Source organism: Chrysemys picta, chromosome 3 (genome assembly GCF_011386835.1).
Source record: "Chrysemys picta bellii isolate R12L10 chromosome 3, ASM1138683v2, whole genome shotgun sequence".
NCBI classification, from domain to species: Eukaryota; Metazoa; Chordata; order Testudines; family Emydidae; genus Chrysemys; species Chrysemys picta.
In genome coordinates, this window is record NC_088793.1 from 106,640,300 (window position 1) to 106,657,878 (window position 17,579).

Consider the following 17,579-nt stretch of genomic DNA (forward strand, 5'->3'; position numbering starts at 1 on the left):
ACCTATTCAAATCCTTGAATGTGTCAATAAAATAGTGGATAAATGGGAACCAGACAATATAATTTATTTGGACAAAGTCTCTCTCAAAAGGCTACTAAAGAAACTAAGTAGTTATGTTGTGTAAAGTAAAGTATTGCCATGCAGAAACTGGGTAAGAGACACAAAACAAAGAGAAGAAGAAAATAGTCAGTTTTTATCATGGCAAAAGTTTACCTGTGGGATGCCTCAAAGACTGGTATTGGGTAGTATACTTATTAATAATCTGGATAAGGGAGTGAACAGGGTGTTAGTTGAGCCTGGAGAAGACTATGAGGAACTTCAGCAGGACTTAACCCAAGCTAGGCATATGGCTAACAGGATGACAGATGAAATTCAGTGTTGCCTAAAACAAAGTGATACATATTGGAAGAAATAATTTGAACTATTTGTACATTTTATTGAAATCTAAGTTACATAAACTCAGGGAAAAGACCCGGGTATCACTCTTCACAGTGAAGGAAGACCTTTGCTTAATGTGTAGTGGTGGTCAAAAAAGCAAACAAAATGTTAAGATTCCTGGTAATGTGTGCTTAGAACCAAGGAGGGCCTCCTGACTCCCATCCCCTATCCACTGGACCATGTGTCTCTCTATCAAGACCCCTGCTTTAATTTGATTAAGGGCTTTAAATATCAGGAACCTTGAGGCTGTTCTAGTTGTAAGGACCCTGAGTGGTGAATGGAACTCGAAACTTGCACTTGGGCAGAATATACTTTGAATACTTGCATTTTATGCCATTAATTCTCTATCAGCTCTACTTCAAGTTTGTCATTTTGTGCTCAGCTCCTTTGTTATACCCCTGCACTGAAGATGGAAGGGAAAGAAATTCTGGAGCCATTAGAACATAACACCTTTCAATCTCATTTCCTCCCTTTTACTTACAATTTAAAAAATTCAAACCAATGGGCTTCTGAGGCTTGCTGGGTGGCACGTGCTTGAAGAAGCATCTGGGGAGCAATATATTCAATGCAGTAAGAGGTGATATCGCACACTCTTCCACACCCGGGGTACAGTTATTAATCTCTTGGTAATTGTGTTCACATTTGAACTGTCTGTCTCTTTTGTGAGAGCCAATAATCTTTGCTTTTTCTCCGTTTCTAGGACTAATTTTCCAAATCATTAATTTTCAGTGGCCAGGCTTCAATTAGCTTAATCAGGCATTGATTAGATTTCTCAACTCCCTGACATTTATTTTCCACCTTGCCTATATGGTTCCACGACTCCATTACCCGATTGTTCACTTATTGCGTATCAGGTTTATTACTCTCCATTAAGATTACCTGATGAGAGGTCTCTTTAGCCATCCAACTAGCCATTTCCATTAGCGATGCTGTCATTTCTCAGTCAAGGCCAGATTCTACCATCCTTACACTGAATAGTGCTTTCTTCTAAGTAGTGCCCTTAAGATCAGTAGACTCATCACAGAGTAATGTATTATTTACCATGAGAAGTGGTAGCAGACTGACCAAAAAGGAAAGTGTTTGACTTGGCACACTCTTAGTAACCATTGCTTAAAAACTTGTGAGCCTTAGAAAACTTACTATAGAAGCAGACTACTGTTATTTTTCATAATATACAACATCCCTTCAGTTTCCATTGTTGTTTTCAGCTGCTTTTGTCAATTTCAAGACCTACACTATTAAAACAAGAACAAAAATCTTCAGCATAATACTTTTTCATAAACAGTACTCCCACTTTCTGAGGGAAATTCATTAACTGATGCAGTTTCACTCTTTTTGCTGCCCTCATCTCATGAAAACATCTAACTCCCTTCCTTTATTCCTTTAAGGATTTCACAGATACCATATGTGTTATGATAGCTAAATCTTCATTCTAAAGTGTAAACTTTACTATTATTAGTAATAATAATAATTTGATTTCTGCTTAATAATTACTCCAAAAGTTCAGAGTTAGCACAGATTAATAATTGATACAATCAAACATTGTTTTAAGGAATGATTTGCCTAATTGCATAGTTGACATGGTGTAATGTCCAGAGAAAAGAATTAGTCAGGACTCCTGGGTTTTGATTTTATCTCTGTCACTATGTAGCAAAGGGAAAGTAAAAACAAAACCAGACCTCTATGTTCTTCAGTTTTCCTATTTATAAAATGAGAATAAAATAGGGCTTTGATCTTTGAGCTCTCTGGATCAGCTCCTCATATAAAAAAGTATTATTGTAATATACCTGAATGTATTTCATTATATATTTGTAGCATAATATATAATCACATACCAGTACTAGTACATACAATTGTCTCTTTATTTAAATTATAAAAAGATCTTTCTACAGATTTGTATTTCACCTCTTTCCTTCAAATTGTGACCAATAATAGTATGAGCATTAGTTTCAGCCCTTTACCCTCTCATTTTTACCAGGCAAATTTCACCTTTTTTTTAACCCTTTTCATAGTCCTTTCCCTCCTTACTGACGATGGAGAATAACGATTGTATTCAGTTCACTATTGCTATTACATTCACTTCCTCTGGCCTTATTCCCCTTTTTAAAGAGTTAGTTGCAACTCAGAAGTACATCACTTGTATGCGTGCATACTTGGTTCACTGTGTCAGCAGTGCGCGTACTCACCAGAAATATTTGTGATGATGAGCGGTGCAGTGCACTGCTCGAAGAAATCCCAGTGTGCAATCCGCTACTGTCCAGTGCACTGTCTTTTGGGAAATTTTTGCAATGTATGGTGGGACAGAAACGAGTCATGCAGGGGTAAATGGGAGCAAGGAGTCAACTTCTCAGCCCATAATGTCGGTCCAACTGTCTCCATCCCATAATGTCATCTATATTCCATAATGTCATCTATATCCCATAATTTTCACACCTTTTAAAAAAATCCCACAAACCCACGTGGCCCTACTTGCTGTCCACCATCTCTGACAGAAGCATGGAGACTGCACAGCTCTTCCCTATTGTCATGAGCATTGCAAGCACAGGGTGCACGATCCTGCAGTATCTGCAGAACCATAAGAAGAACCAAATCATCAGGGAACATGACAATTTCTTGGAGGACAGATTGGTGTGGTAACTAGCAAAAACCTATTCAGGGTTTCTGGTGGCGTTCACAAAGCAGCTGCAGATGGTGGGTCCGAGAAACAAGCACTGACTGGTGGGACCACTTCATAATGCAGGCTTGGGATGATGAGCAGTGGCTACAGAACTTTTGGATGCACAAGGCTACATTTCTGGATCTGTGCGCTGAGCTCGCCCCAGCCCTCCAGCACAGGGACACCAAAATGAGAGCTGCACTGACAGCAGAGAAGTGAGTGGCAATCACACTGTGGAAATTTGCAATGCCAGGTTCCTGCCAAACAGTTGGGAATCAATTTGGCGTAGGGAAATCCACCTCAGGGCTGTTGTTCTGCAAGTGTACAGGGCTATCAATCACCTCCTGCTACTCAGGACTGTAACTCTGGGCACCGTGCAGGACATAGTGGATGGATTTGCAGCAATGGGATTCCCTAACTGTGGTGAGGCGATAGATGGCACACGTATCCCTATTTTGGCATCCGACCACCTTGCCACAGAGTACATCAGTAGAAAGGGCTACTTTTCTATGGTAATGCAAGCATTAGTGAATCACCAGGGCCACTTCACTCACATCAATGTTGGCTGGTCAGGAAAGGTGCATGGTGCTTGCATTTTTAAGAACACAGGACTGTTCAGAAAGCTGCAAGCAGGGACTTTCTTGCCTGACCAGTGGATTACCATTGGGAATGTTGAAATGCCAATAGTGTTCCTGGTGACTAGTCTACACATTGCTCCCTTAGCTTATGAAGCCGTACACCGGCCACCTCAATAGCACCAAGGAATGATTCAACTACCAGCTCAGCAGGTGCAGAATGACAGTTGAATGTGCTTTTGGTCGATTGAAGGAATGCTGGCATTGTTTACATACCAGATTGGATCGCAGTGAGAAAAATATCCCAATGGTTATAGTTGCCTGCTGTATCCTGCATAATATATGTGTAACAAAGGGGGAAAACTTTCCACCAGGATAGAGAGTAGATGTGGAGCAGTTGTCTGCTGAGTTTGAACAGCCAGACCCAAGTGCTATTAGAATAGCTGAATGTGGAGATATACGGCTCAGGGAGGCTGTGAAAGATCATTTTAACAGTGAGCTACAGTTATGCGTATTGTTGTACTATGCTCTACCTGGCCTTGCTCTTTTGTGGCCTGTAAGGAATTGTATGGTGATTGCTGTACATGTAGGAATATAACATTGTCAATACATCTATTAATTTTGTTTGTGGCTTATCCTATGAGTTGTGTCACGCTGTCAGTAACAACTAATTGGTTGCTTTCAGACCTGGTAAGTACTTGGTAGCAGATGTTGCAAACTAATAAAGATGAGTTATGTTTTAAATAATGGATATTTATTTTGTAACAGAATTCAGTGCAAAAAAAAAGAAACCATAAAAATTTTAAAAGTTACTAAAACTTAATAAATTAAGAGAACAGAACTTATGAAGGGGAAAGAACATTCATGCCCATTTCAGCTACTCCACCAACCGTCAGTGTATGTGAAGCTGTGATTGTCTTTAATGTCTCCTGGGGCCCCTGATGCCATGTGGAATAGTGAGGGGGACATAGGAAAGTCCCAATATTGAGTTCTCAATGGGCTGCAGAGGGAGGCAAGCCCAGTATTGTTGAACCTGCATGTCCACCAGAGTCTGCAGCATCTTCAGGATGCTGTTTGCTTCCTGAGAAACCCCATTATGTGCTGTGTATCTCCCTCTCCTTTTCCTGCAACTTTCTCCTCTCCACTCTTTCCTTCTCCAGACTGTCCACAGTGTTCAGCCTCCTGGCCTTGTGCTCACATTCCGATCCAATACTCACTTGTAGGATCTCACTGAACATGTCATCCCCTCTTTTTTCTCCTTCTTCTCTGGTTCAAGCGTTTCACGGGCGTGGAGAGGGAGATGCTCAAGGCATGGGTGGCAGGTGAACATGCCCTTGGGGGAGGCTAGCCCCTGGCTCCTCCCCCTCTGCCTGTGGCCCCACTCCTTCTGTTCCCCTCCCCTGCTAGAGCCCAAAGCACACCTCTCCCCATGGCCTCCGGCCTTCCTGCGCACCCAAAGTCCCAGTGCTGGGCGGGCGGGTGGCATGGACGGAGTGCTGGGAGGACGGGCGGCACAGCATGGTCCCAGCCCCAGGGTCTTGTGCGCACTGCGGCCCCAGCCTGCCTGCCCCAGCCACAGAAGGGAAAAGGAACAGCGGGCAGGAGGAGACCTGGGGGTGGAGCATGGACGGGGTCACACTAGGCTGTTTGGGGAGGCTCAGCCTTCCCCTTCCTATGCTACCCGCCGCCCATGCCTCAAGGCCACAAAGGCAGCAGCTGCAGATAAAACACAGAGGTACATTGTCAATATAGTCACTATGGAAAATGGAACTTAAGATGCAGAATTCACTCCCCAGGCTCTCTTAAAATTTTAAGCACTACCTGCTTACTTTGCTTGGAATTGCTTACTTGTACACGGTGCCAGTCACAGCACCAGCCATGGTGAGTATGGCCCACCAGGGGAAGGGGAAATGAGGAGGAAATTTCCCGGGCACATGATTCTAGTAGGATAGGGCAATGGTCCCGAATACTGCCACTGTTTTCCACAGGTGGTGGTAATTTTAGCTGATATCTCACTCCTGAGGGTAACAAAGGTGGAGACAGCACAGCTGCTGATGGTGTCTCGAAGCTGCCCAGGCCCATATGCTGCTAATCTGTGTACTGCAATGGTACCTGCTGAAGTTATCGCTGACTGGCATGGGAAAATGTCCTACCAGGAGGAAGAAATAAGGCTGTCCTCCCTAGAAGCCTGCAGAGTACCTCCATGAAAGATTCATTGAGAGCTCTAAGGAGAATACAAGGGACATTCCTGTGTACATAAATAAACTGCTCTGCATGCCCTATCCTCCTCTTCTTCCCTCCCCCCCCCCCCCCCCCCCGGCTTAACTCTAGAGGAGACTCAGACAGATAGCAACTCTATCTTTCTTGGTTGTAGCTCTGCCTCTAATAGCTTGAATAAGTTAATAAAAAGTCAAAACTGTGTCCTACTATTTTTTGGGGGTCCATCCCTGTAATGGAACATTTATGTGCACAGTTACCTGAGCTTCCTTGTCCTGCACGGGGCTTGCCTGTGCTCAACTGGCTGGACTGCGGTGGAATCAAAAATAAGTTCTGACTCTCTGCACAGGTAGATTCCCAGTCACCTGTCCCCCTTCCTCCTACTCCTCTTCCTTGTCCACCTCCTTCTCCTTGCTGCTCACAGCAGAGGCCTGCGACTTGGATTCCTTAGAGGTATCAATGGTGTTGTCGGGGAGGGGAATGGGGATCTCCGCCGAATATGGCATGCAACTCATTGTAAAAGCAGCAGGTCTGTGGCTCTGCACCAGCTTGATTGCTGGCCTCCCTGGCCTTCTGGTACGCCTCCTGCAGCTCTTTGACTTTCATGCGGCAATGCTGGTGGTCCCTGTCATATCCTTTTTTCTGCATCCCCCAGGCAGTCTGCTAGTTGATGTCTATGTTTCTATGGTGGGTTTGAAGCTGTGCTTGCACAGTCTCTTCTACCCACAGGCGCAGGAGATCCAATATCTCTTGTCTACTCCAGGCCAGAGCACATCTGCAGCATGTAGCTGGCATGGTCAGCTGGGCAATTGCAGACAACAATGTAGAGCTGCTAGGTGTCCTTGCAAAACTGGGCAATGAGGAAAAGGAGTTTCAAAAATTCACAGGGCATTAAAAGGGGTGGAGGCTTCCCGTCTACATGGTCACTGGGCAGTGGAGTTCACAGTGGTGACCAGAGTGGTCAGTGTGGGGGTATTGTGGGACAGCTGCTGGAAGACTTTTAGGGTTGACGTAGGTAACGCAATGTCTACATAGGCGCTGCTTCGACTTCCATACATTGACCTTGGCTCAGCGCCTCGTGGGGGAGATGGTGTTATTATGTCGGTGTAACATACCACTTACATCGGCGGGAGACAAATTTAAGTGTAGACACATGAACAACTAGGTCGACGCAAGGCAGCTTACATTTGACACAGCTTTGTAGTGTAGACCTGGCCTTAGACTATTTATAGTGCTGTATGAATGGATGCTGGGGGAAGGTGCTTGTAATCCTTAAGGAAACTATTGTGAGGCTCTCCTTGCTCAGAAATCCATTCAACCTTGCCAACTATCAACATGTTTCTCATTTTCCCTTTTTTTGGGCAAGGTCATTAAGAGGTTGTGGATGGATGACACAGTAAATACTAATCTTTTTAGATGTGGCCTCTCTTGCCATTGACCACAAGGTTTTATGGCCATCTGTGGTCCCTAGCAGATGTGGAAGTAGTTGCCCTTGAGTGACTCTGTTCTTTTCTTCTGAGAAGTTCCCGAGAGGTTTCCAGAGGGTAGTGTTGGGAATGGCACTTGGGCCTCAAGGGACGCCTTTAGTGGAGTATCACAGGAATCTGTCCAATGTGTACGTAAAAGTGTGACGGAGGGTTAGTGACACCTCCTCATCAATTATTGGGAGTGGACTACATCCACCCTGATTGAATTGGCCCTGTCAACACTGGTTCTCCTTGTGAGGTAACTCCCTTCTCTTCATGTGTCAGTATAATAATGCCTGCATCTGTAATTTTCACTCCATGCATCTGAAGAAGTGGTTTTTTTACTGACGAAAACTTATGCCCAAATAAATCTGTTAGTCTTTAAGGTGCCACTGGACTCCTTGTTGTTTTTGAGAACACACAGATCCTCAGTGCAGGGGGTTGTTAGACCTGTGCTGCTGCTGAATGCTCAGGTAGGAGCTGTAGTCAATGTTGCTTCCTCCCCACTCCATTCCTTCCTCTCCATTTGCACTTGGTGAGGCAATTGTAATAATTTATCTCTTATACAGATCCTAAAACACTTATATCACCTCAGGACTAATCTACAGTAATGTAGTCTACATGGAGCAATATCTAGAGCACATTTGAAAGTTGAAGCTAGGGTAACTGCTTGGTTATTGAACCAAGTTTCTCACAGAGAGCCTGCTACACTGCAGAATTGGCAGCTCAAATTGAAGCTCAAGTTATTGATTTTAATGAGACCTGCTCAGAACACAGACCAAATTTCAGGAAAATTACCCCACCATTTCATTTCAATTTTTCATCAAAACATTGTTTCTGCTTACATTTTCTGAGCAGCTCTAAACTGAAACAGTTTGTAACCCATTTCCTGAGAAAGTATCCCTCTCACCATGAGATATTAGCAAAGCTATAAATTTCAACAGTGGCAGTCATTTTAAATGAAAGACACTGGCTGTCAGAGTATTTTGTTTGAAGACCCCTTATCTTTGGAACTTGGCTTTTTCATCGAGTGATTGTTCACGTCCATTACACATTAGGTGAGCGCGCGTTGCGTGCACGGACATCGGAAACTTTTTCCCTCAGTGGCTCCCGTCGGACCGGCAGGGTCCCGCCTCCGCCCCCCGCCAGAGCAGCACCCCGCTCTAGCGTGTATATATCCCTGCGGGCCCGACCCTCCCTCAGTTCCGGTGTTGGAACAACTCTTATCTCTCGCCTGAGAGTGTCCCTTAGCATTAGTAGTCAGTGTTAATGTTAGCAGTTATCAGTTCTTTAGTAGTTAGTTAAGCTCCTTTGTTTTAGGTGTTTGGTCAAATCCCGACACTGGCCCTAGGCGGCGGGGCCTGCCGCACGCCCAAGGCTTCAAGGCTTGTGCCACGTGCCGCAAGCTTATGCCGATCAGCGATCCCCACGACTCGTGTCTCCATTGCCCTGGGGGAATCGCACCAGAAAGAGCGCTGCAAGATCTGTAAAGCCTTCAAGCCCAGGACTAAGAAAGAGAGAGACTTTCGACTGAAGCAGTTGCTCATGGAGGCTGCATTACAGCCCTCCACTTCGACGCATCTGGCCGCGGCACCGTCAGCCTCGGTGCGGAGTGCCCCAGCATTGGTTCGTGATCCTGCACCGGTAGGGCACCCTAAGCCTACGGCACCGAAACAGCAGGACCGCCCCCGGCACCGGTCGTCTTCGCCGACAAAATCAAAGAGCCAATCCAAGGCCCGAGGACGCTCCCTGCATAAAAAGGTAGCACCCGTGAAGACCTCGAATGCGCCCAAAGGCATTGCTGTTCCAGGACAGATCCCGGTGCCAGTGGCTCTGGCGCCGAAAGGCCCGTCGAGCGCTGGGATAAGCGCATCGAGTGAGGAGGAAGGGCTGGAGGAGCTTTTGGAACAGCCCTCCAAGCCGGAGACGTTTGAGGCAGCAAGGGACCTCATCGAATTGTCCGCAGAGAGCCCCCTCCAGGCCAAAGACAATCCAGAGGTGCAAGACCTCCCGTTCAAAGGGTCAGGCTTGTTCTCGGACCAAACGGATGCCAGACTACATAGCCTCAAAGACTCCCGAGCAACCCTCAAGTCGTTGGGAATGCACACCCCAGCGACATAGAGGAAACCTTTTAAGCCCCAACTGCCGCAGCAGAGACAGTACCACCCTTGCTACAGGCAGGAACTGTACCGCAGAAGGGGTAGGGACAACAGGCGTAGGCGAAACAACATGCCTAACCAAGGCCAAGGCCAAGGCCAAGGCAAGCCGCAGCATGGCAACAAGCAAGGATTTTGAAGTTGCGATCGAGAACAACGTACCGACCCTCATGCCGGACCCTCCCCTATGTTTCAGGGACCGTTTGTCCCATTTCTACCGTGCTTGGTCCCGTATAACATTGGATTGTTGGGTCCTTCGCACGGTGGAGGTGGGATACACCCTTCAGTTCTCCTCGCCCCCTCCCTCCCACCCCCCATTCCCATCCCTCTTCAGGGACCCCTCTCATGAGCAACTCCTTATACAGGAGGTGCAGGCCCTCCTCGGAGCAGGGGCGGTGGAAGAGGTCCCTCCAGACCTAAGAGGGAAAGGGTTCTACTCCAGATATTTCCTTATTCCCAAAGCAAAAGGGGGTCTCCGCCCTATTTTGGACCTTCGCAAACTAAACAAATTCTTAGTGAAGGCGCGCTTTCGCATGGTCTCCCTTGGCGCTATTATCCCATCCCTGGATCCGGGGGATTGGTACGCTGCCCTCGATATGAAAGATGTTTACTTTCACATCGCCATCCGCCCTGCTCACCGGCGGTTCCTGCGTTTCATCATCAACCAACACCATTTCCAATTTACGGTCTTGCCCTTTGGCCTAGCAACGGCCCCTTGAGTGTTCACGAAATGCACATCCATGGTGACAGCCTTTCTTCGAAAAAGAAAGATGCGGGTATACCCGTACTTGGACGACTGGCTCCTCGCGGGCAGATCAGAGGACGAGGTCCGCTCCCACATGGCACTGGCATTACAGGTGTTCTGCAAGTTCGGTCTACTGGTCAATGTGCCCAAGTCCTCACTGATCCCCACGCACAGACTGGACTTCATAGGGGCAGTCCTGGACTTGGTGGAGGCCCGAGCAAGTCTTCCAGTTCCCAGGTTCCTGGCCATTCAAAGAGCCATAACCTCCATCCAGCAATTTCCCACGACCACACGATGGTGTATGCAACTCCTGGGACACATGGCGGCTTGCACACACGTAGTCAGACATGCCCGCCTAAGACTCAGACCATTACAGCTGTGGCCAGCCCAAACGTATCGCCCCAGCAGAGACCCCTTGGACCCGATAGTGACAATCCCAGCCTGGGTGTCGAACTCCCTCTGCTGGTGGCTTGATCGACAGCAAGTTTGCGAAGGGGTCCCTTTCGCTGCACTGCAGCCCACCCTGACGCTAGTAACAGATGCGTCAGACCTGGGCTGGGGGGCACACTTAGGGGGACCTGTGGACCCAGGGCTTATGGTCCAGGGAGGAAAAGTTGCTCCACATCAATGTGAAGGAGTTAAGGGCAGTTCGCCTTGCCTGCCAGACCTTTCATGCTACATAGAAGGCCACAGCATGTCAGTTCTGACAGACAACACTACCGCCATGTTCTACATAAACAAACAGGGTGGGTCCCAATCCTCTCCCCTCTGTCACAAGGCGCTCCTCCTATGAGACTTCTGTATAGCCCATTCAGTCCAATTGGTGGCAGCATATCTTCCAGGGGTCCAAAACGGGTTATCAGACCGCCTCAGCAGGTCATACCACATGCACGAATGGACGCTGAGAAAGGACGTCCTACATTCAATTTTCCAGAGGTGGGGGTTTCCCCAGGTGGATCTATTCGCCACCAAGGACAACAGCCAATGCCCTCGGTTTTGTTCATTCCAGAACCTCAGCCCAGGCTCATTGGCAGATGCCTTCGCGATTCAGTGGGGCGGGAGCCTGAGGTATGCCTTCCCACCATTCCTGCTCATCCACAGGGTCCTGCTCAAGACCCGCAGGGACAAAGCAACAGTTATTTTCATCGCACCGGCATGGCCGCGCCAACATTGGTTTATGACCCTGCTGGAACTGTCATCGACCACCCTGATTACCCTACCCCTGCACCGAGACCTCATCACGCAGGACCGGGGTCGCCTACTCCACCCAAACCTACCGTCGCTACATCTCACGGCATGGAATCTCTCTGGCTAAACGATACGGAGAATAGGTGCTCCCACCAGGTCCAACAAATTCTCCTTGGTAGTAGGAAGCCCTCCACAAGAGCGACCTACCTTGCCAAATGGAAGAGGTTCTCCCACTGATGCGAGCCTAATCACATACAGCCTCTGCAGCCTCCATCCCATCAATACTGGACTACTTGCTGCACCTCAAGCATCAAGGGCTCGCCCCCTCCTCAATTAAAGTGCATCTGGCCGCCATATCGGCGTTCCACCCGGGAGAGTTGGGTTTTTCGGTATTTTCCAACCCACAGTAGTCCGATTCCTCAAGGGGCTGGAAAGGGTGTTTCCCTACTCGCGCCCGCCGGTCCCTACATGGAACCTTAACCTGGTCCTAACTAAACTCATGGGACCACCCTTTGAACCCCTAGCCTCTTGCTCTCTCATGCACCTCTCATGAAAGGTAGCGTTTCTAGTGGCCATTACATCAGCTAGGAAGGTATCAGAATTGAGAGCCCTCACTTCGGAACCCCCTTATACAGTTTTTTATAAGGACAAGGTGCAGCTGAGACTGCACCCCAAATTCCTCCCTAAGGTGGTCACACAATTTCATATGGGGCAGGACGTTTGTTTACCGGTGTTCTTCCCCAAACCCCGTACGGACCCAAGCCACCGCAGCCTGCATACCCTCGATGTCCGTAGAGCCTTGGCATTCTATCTGGAATGGAGCAGGCCATTCCACAAGTCGACACAACCGTTCATTGCCATTGCGGAGAGAATGAAAGGCCAGCCTATCTTGGCTCAACGGTTATCAGCATGGATTGTGCTTTGCATCCGCACATGCTATTAGCTCGTGTAGTGAGGCAGCCTGGCTCCCGACGGCCCCTGAGAGGGAGGAGCCTGAACAGGCACCCAAGTGGGCGGAGCCACCACCACCTGTTCCCGCCCCCCGGAAGTCAAGGGGCGGGACAGGAAGTATAAAAGCCAGGCCCCAGCACTCAGTTGGAGCCCAGCGGCCGGAGAGGACAGACGTGCCGGTGCGAGCTCCGGCTAGACCGAGCCTTCCCAGAGCCAGGTACCCCGACGCGGACGGACCGAGCCTTCCCAGAGCCAGGTACCCCAACGCGGACGGACCGAGCCTCCCCAGAGCCAGATACCCGGACACTGACCAACCGGACCTCCCCAGAGCCAGGTACCCCGAAGTGGATTGGCCGAGCCTTCCCCGAGCAAGGTACCCCGAAGTGGATTGGCTGAGCCTGCCCCGAGCACGGTACCTCGAGGAGGGGCACGAGCGCCCCCCTGACCCGAGACCGGAGGAGCAGCCCGACCCAGACCACCCTCTGCGAGCTGAGGAACCCATGGTGTGGGACCCCGCTGCCGAGCCCAGCGATGAGCAGGTACCAATGGAGGGGGAGATGGAAAGTAGCCCGGGGGTAGCTGACCCCAGTCTGGCTACAACAGAGGAGCCAATGTCGGTGTGTTGCGGTCAGGACCCCACCGACACAGCGGCAGACTGACTGCCGCTCTTAGGGCCCCGGGCTGGGACACAGTGGAGTGGGTGGGCCTGTGTCCCCCCTGCCACCCCACGCTCCGGCCTCATACCTGGGCTATTGTTTGTTGCCCCACCCTGACTAAGGGCTTGGGGCGTCCTGAGTTTGCTAGTGCTCAGCTCCTGATACAAGGTCCTGAGCCCCTGAACTATTGTTTGTTGCCCCACCCTGACTAAGGGCTTGAGGCGTCCTGAGTTTGCTAGTGCTCAGCTCCTGATACAAGGTCCTGAGCCCCTGAACTATTGTTTGTTGCCCCGCCCTGACTAAGGGCCTGGGCTTACTAACTTTGTTAGTCCTCAGCTCCTGCGACCCGGATCTGAACCCCCCTGAACTATTGTTGTTGCCCCACCCTGACTAAGGGCCTGGGCTTACTAACTTTGCTAGTGTTACTGCTCAGCCTGCAGGAAGGTTCTGAGCCCCCCCTGAACTATTGTGTGCTGCCCCACCCTGATTGAGGGCCGGGCCTTAACTCCTGACTTTGGGAGTGCTCAGCCTGCAGGAAGGTTCTGAGCCCCCCCCCGGACTATTGTGTGTTGCGCCCTGAGCTAGCGTTTGGAACTTATGTGACTTTGTAGTTCCCCAGCTCCGGCTGTGAGAATCGGAGCCCGGACCAGGGCTGCCGCCCAGCCCTGACTGAGGGGCCGGCCCCGAGAACCGCAGAACCCGAGGCACGATTCGGACGTGTAGTGAGGCGGCCTGGCTCCCGACGGCCCCTGAGAGGGCACGACCCCCGCACCGGACTATTACAGCTCGCCAAAGTGCTGGCCCCGGCGATCAGGGCTCACTCGACTAGGGCCCAAGCATCCTCGGCGGCTTTCTTGGCGCAGGTTCCACTCCAGGAAATCTGTAAAGCGGCCACCTGGTTGTTGGTACATACATTCACAGCCCATTACGCAGTCCATCATCAGACCAGGGAGGATGCGATGGTTGGCAGGACTGTGCTCCAATCAATTGTTACTTGACTCCTACCCTCTCCAATGGTAAGCTTGTGAGTCACCTAATGTGTAATGGACGTGAACAATCACTCGAAGAAGAAAAAACGGTTACCTACCTTTCGTAACTGTTGTTCTTCAAGATGTGTTGTTCACGTCCTTTACACTTCCCACCCTCCTTCCCCTCTGTCGGAGTCACCGGAAAGAAGGAACTGAGGGAGGGTCGGGCCTGCAAGGGTATATATATGCTAGAGTGGGGTGCTGCTCTGGCGGGGGGGGGCCCTGCCGGCCTGACAGGAGCCGCTGAGGGAAAACATTTCCGATGTCCGTGCACGTGACACACGCACACCTAATGTGTAATGGACATGAACAACATCTCGAAGAACAACAGTTACAAAAGGTAGGTAACCGTTTTTTCTCCAGCTTTTCTATAGGCATTTCTGGAAAGGTTGGGTTGATGGATTGAGAAGCAGAGGTTTGTGTTTGTGTATGTGTGGGGGAGCCTTATATGGCAATTCAATTAATAGATTAATGGTTAGAATTTTTGAATTCAATATTGTTGTTTTTACATTTTTTAAAGTGCCGATTCTTAACGATGCCAAGCACTCACAAGTTCAATTGACTTCACTGGAAACTGTGGGTACTCAGCGCTTTTAAAATGCAGGTCCCGAGAGTCTGAGATTGGTGCTATACAATCTAATTATATACACAACATAAATGATATGGTCCAAGCTTCCTTTGGCTGGAGAAAGTCAGGATATATCCCCTTTTCAAACTGCACACCAGTACACAAAGTGTCTTATTCCACAGGGTTTTACCTTTCTGCCTCCGCAGTGCTCCCGCTTTTTTTGTTGTCTTCGTTCACAAACAACCAAATAGAAGTCAGTGGAAGTATGACACTCTGATAATCCTCAGATTATTGACATAATAGATTGTAGGGCTCCACAGGGCTGCACTATCTATTGTGTCAATAGGTTTTGTGTATTAAAATGTAGTAATTTGTGTATGTACTATAGCTCCCATCTGAAAAACTCTTAGAAACATGAGTTACTTTGCACATAGGAGCAGTCCCACTGAATTCAATAGCACAACTTGCATGCGTGAGAGTGTACAAAATTGGAGCCATAGAATGCATTCACAGTAGGGTTATCAGACAGCAAGTGTGAAAAATCGGGATGGCGGTGGGGGTAATAGGCACCTATAGAAGAAAATGCTCCAAATATCGGGACTGTCCTTATAAAATAGGGACATCTGGTCACCCTAATTCACAGTACCACACATACTTGAAGATAAGTTGGATGATTAGTTTTGCTCAATATTTGCAGGATCATACTATATATGGGCTGTTTTAAAGATACAGTTATGATGAAGGCTAAGATTTTTTTCATGGTTATTTTTAGTAAAAGTCACGGAGAGGTCACGGACAATAAACAAAAATTCACGGACGCCGTGACCTGTCTGTGACTTTTGCTGCTGCGACTCCATGGTTTCCCCTGCCACTATGGTGGCTGGGACCTGTGGGGTTCCCCCTCTGCCCGCGGCAGCTGGGAGCTGCAGAGTGGCCATATTTCCCCAAGAGAAAACGGGACACTCTCAGCCCCTCGTCTGAGGCGTCCCCCTCACCCAGTGCGAGGCTGTTGCCCCTCACTGGAACCCTGAGGAGGGCCCCCTCAGGAGTCTGTCACCTGTGGCTGAAACCTTGCAAGGGGCCCCCTGTCGCCTGTCATTGCTGTTGCCAGAATCCTGCCAGGGCCCTGCTAACTGCCAGCTCCAGAGTCTGGAAGCTCCTGGGGCTGAAGTAGAGAATGTCATGGAGGTCTCTGGAAGTCACGGAATCCATGACTTCCATGATGTCCGTGATATAAACGTAGCCTTAGTTATGATAAATCAGGTAACTACAGGTGACTCATTATAATCAGCATGCAGTGTGCCAAAATGGTGCCATCTATGATGATGACAACGATAAAGAACACTGCAGCTACTACCATATGGAGGATGCTTTGCATGAAGACATCAGTGCAGACAGTATATTAATAGCAGGCTTCACCGTTTGTTTGATAACTCTGATTCTGAATTGCAGATGTTGGGTTTCTGAAGTGCTCTCATCAGTGTACAGCTGACTACTGTGCCGTTAATAAAACGCTGTGAAGCTTTGGGCTGTTGACCTGAGCTTTTGTATTTTTGTTGTTTTGTCCTGCAAATTAATAAACTGCCTTACAATGAGGTATTCGTTTTTTACCTTCAGATGGGTCTACACAGTTGAACTTCTACTGAAGTCAAAGGGCTAGACTTGAAATGCCTAGGCCTTAAGTGGCTGTTCAGAGGAGTGGTGGGGAGTAACCTACCCTGCTGCGAGGTTTTATTAGGGCTACTTGGGTCACAGTTCTGAGTCCCCTGCAGAGTTAAGGCTCTGCCCTGCTCCTGCTCTTCCCAACGTGGTGGCTAGGGCAGGGAGTGGGTGGAATCATGGCTCTGCCACCACTTATGCTCTAGCAACTGGAACTGGCTGGGCCTGAGGATAGAAGTGAGCTGAACCCTTATCAAAATTGTAAAAAAATTATTATTCTCCCCCTGCCTTGATCAGGAAAAGAGCAGGGGAGGGATTGTGACATAGTCACAGTTCCTTCTCAATGCTCCTCCTGTTGAGGCACAGCTACATGCTGAGCCTAAAGGCTCAGCCTAGCCCCAGAGGAGTTGAACATATGGGTTTGAGCACAGAATTTGATCCTTATATATTGTGTTGTTTCAAAACACACAAAACCCTGGTCACACTTCCTGCATCCCCTCCTCCCTACATTTTATTGAGTTGTTTGAATACAAACTTTATGGCTCAGGCCCACCTCTCTATAAAATAAGAGCTCTACAATTTTCATTTTCATAAAATGGCTCACATTTTGCTTGTCTCCAAAAAATGATAAATTTTAGGCTTATTACTATGAGCATTAATGCTGTGAATTAGAAATTACTACATACCTCATTAACTGCTTCAACTTATGTGATAATTAGAAATGAGAAGACATATTTTCTTACTAAAAATGAGAATGGATATGATACATTTTGCCAGGATCTGAGTGGAAAGAATAATTTATTGCACTAAGTATATATATCTAATATACATACTCTTAGTGCATATATATATATATTGCATGACTTGGGTTAACTACATTATTACTGAGTGAATTACTGCAGGTCATCCCAGATATGTCTCAATATAACCTTTGTGCCACATCACACCACCTTGCATTTTGAATGCTCTACCTGTGTTATGCCAATAGAAAAACTATTTGAGAAATGAGTTCAAGAGTTTGAAAAACGATATCAGAGTAATTTCATGTTTGTCTCTGTCTGCAAACCCAAATGCATTAGTTACTATTAGTCTATCTGTACAGGTCTCAGAGGGAGCCATGAAAACCTCTGAAAATTAGCTAAAAACTTCAGGAGGTTGAAATGTGATATGTCAGGAAATTTTCAGGGCTGAAAACAAGCCTTGGAGCCACTGGGAAAATGCAGCGCTCCCTGTTTGGTGCCTTGCAGGGCTGCAAGGTAGCAGGTTTTAAATATGT

The 17,579-nt window shown here is 48.2% G+C and overlaps 1 long non-coding RNA gene across 3 annotated transcripts in view; it reads left to right on the forward strand.

Moving 5' to 3' along the window:
- The window catches only part of LOC103307054 (uncharacterized), a 388,418-nt gene that overhangs the window by 24,335 nt on the left and 346,504 nt on the right, over positions 1-17,579 (forward strand). The window lies entirely within an intron of this gene.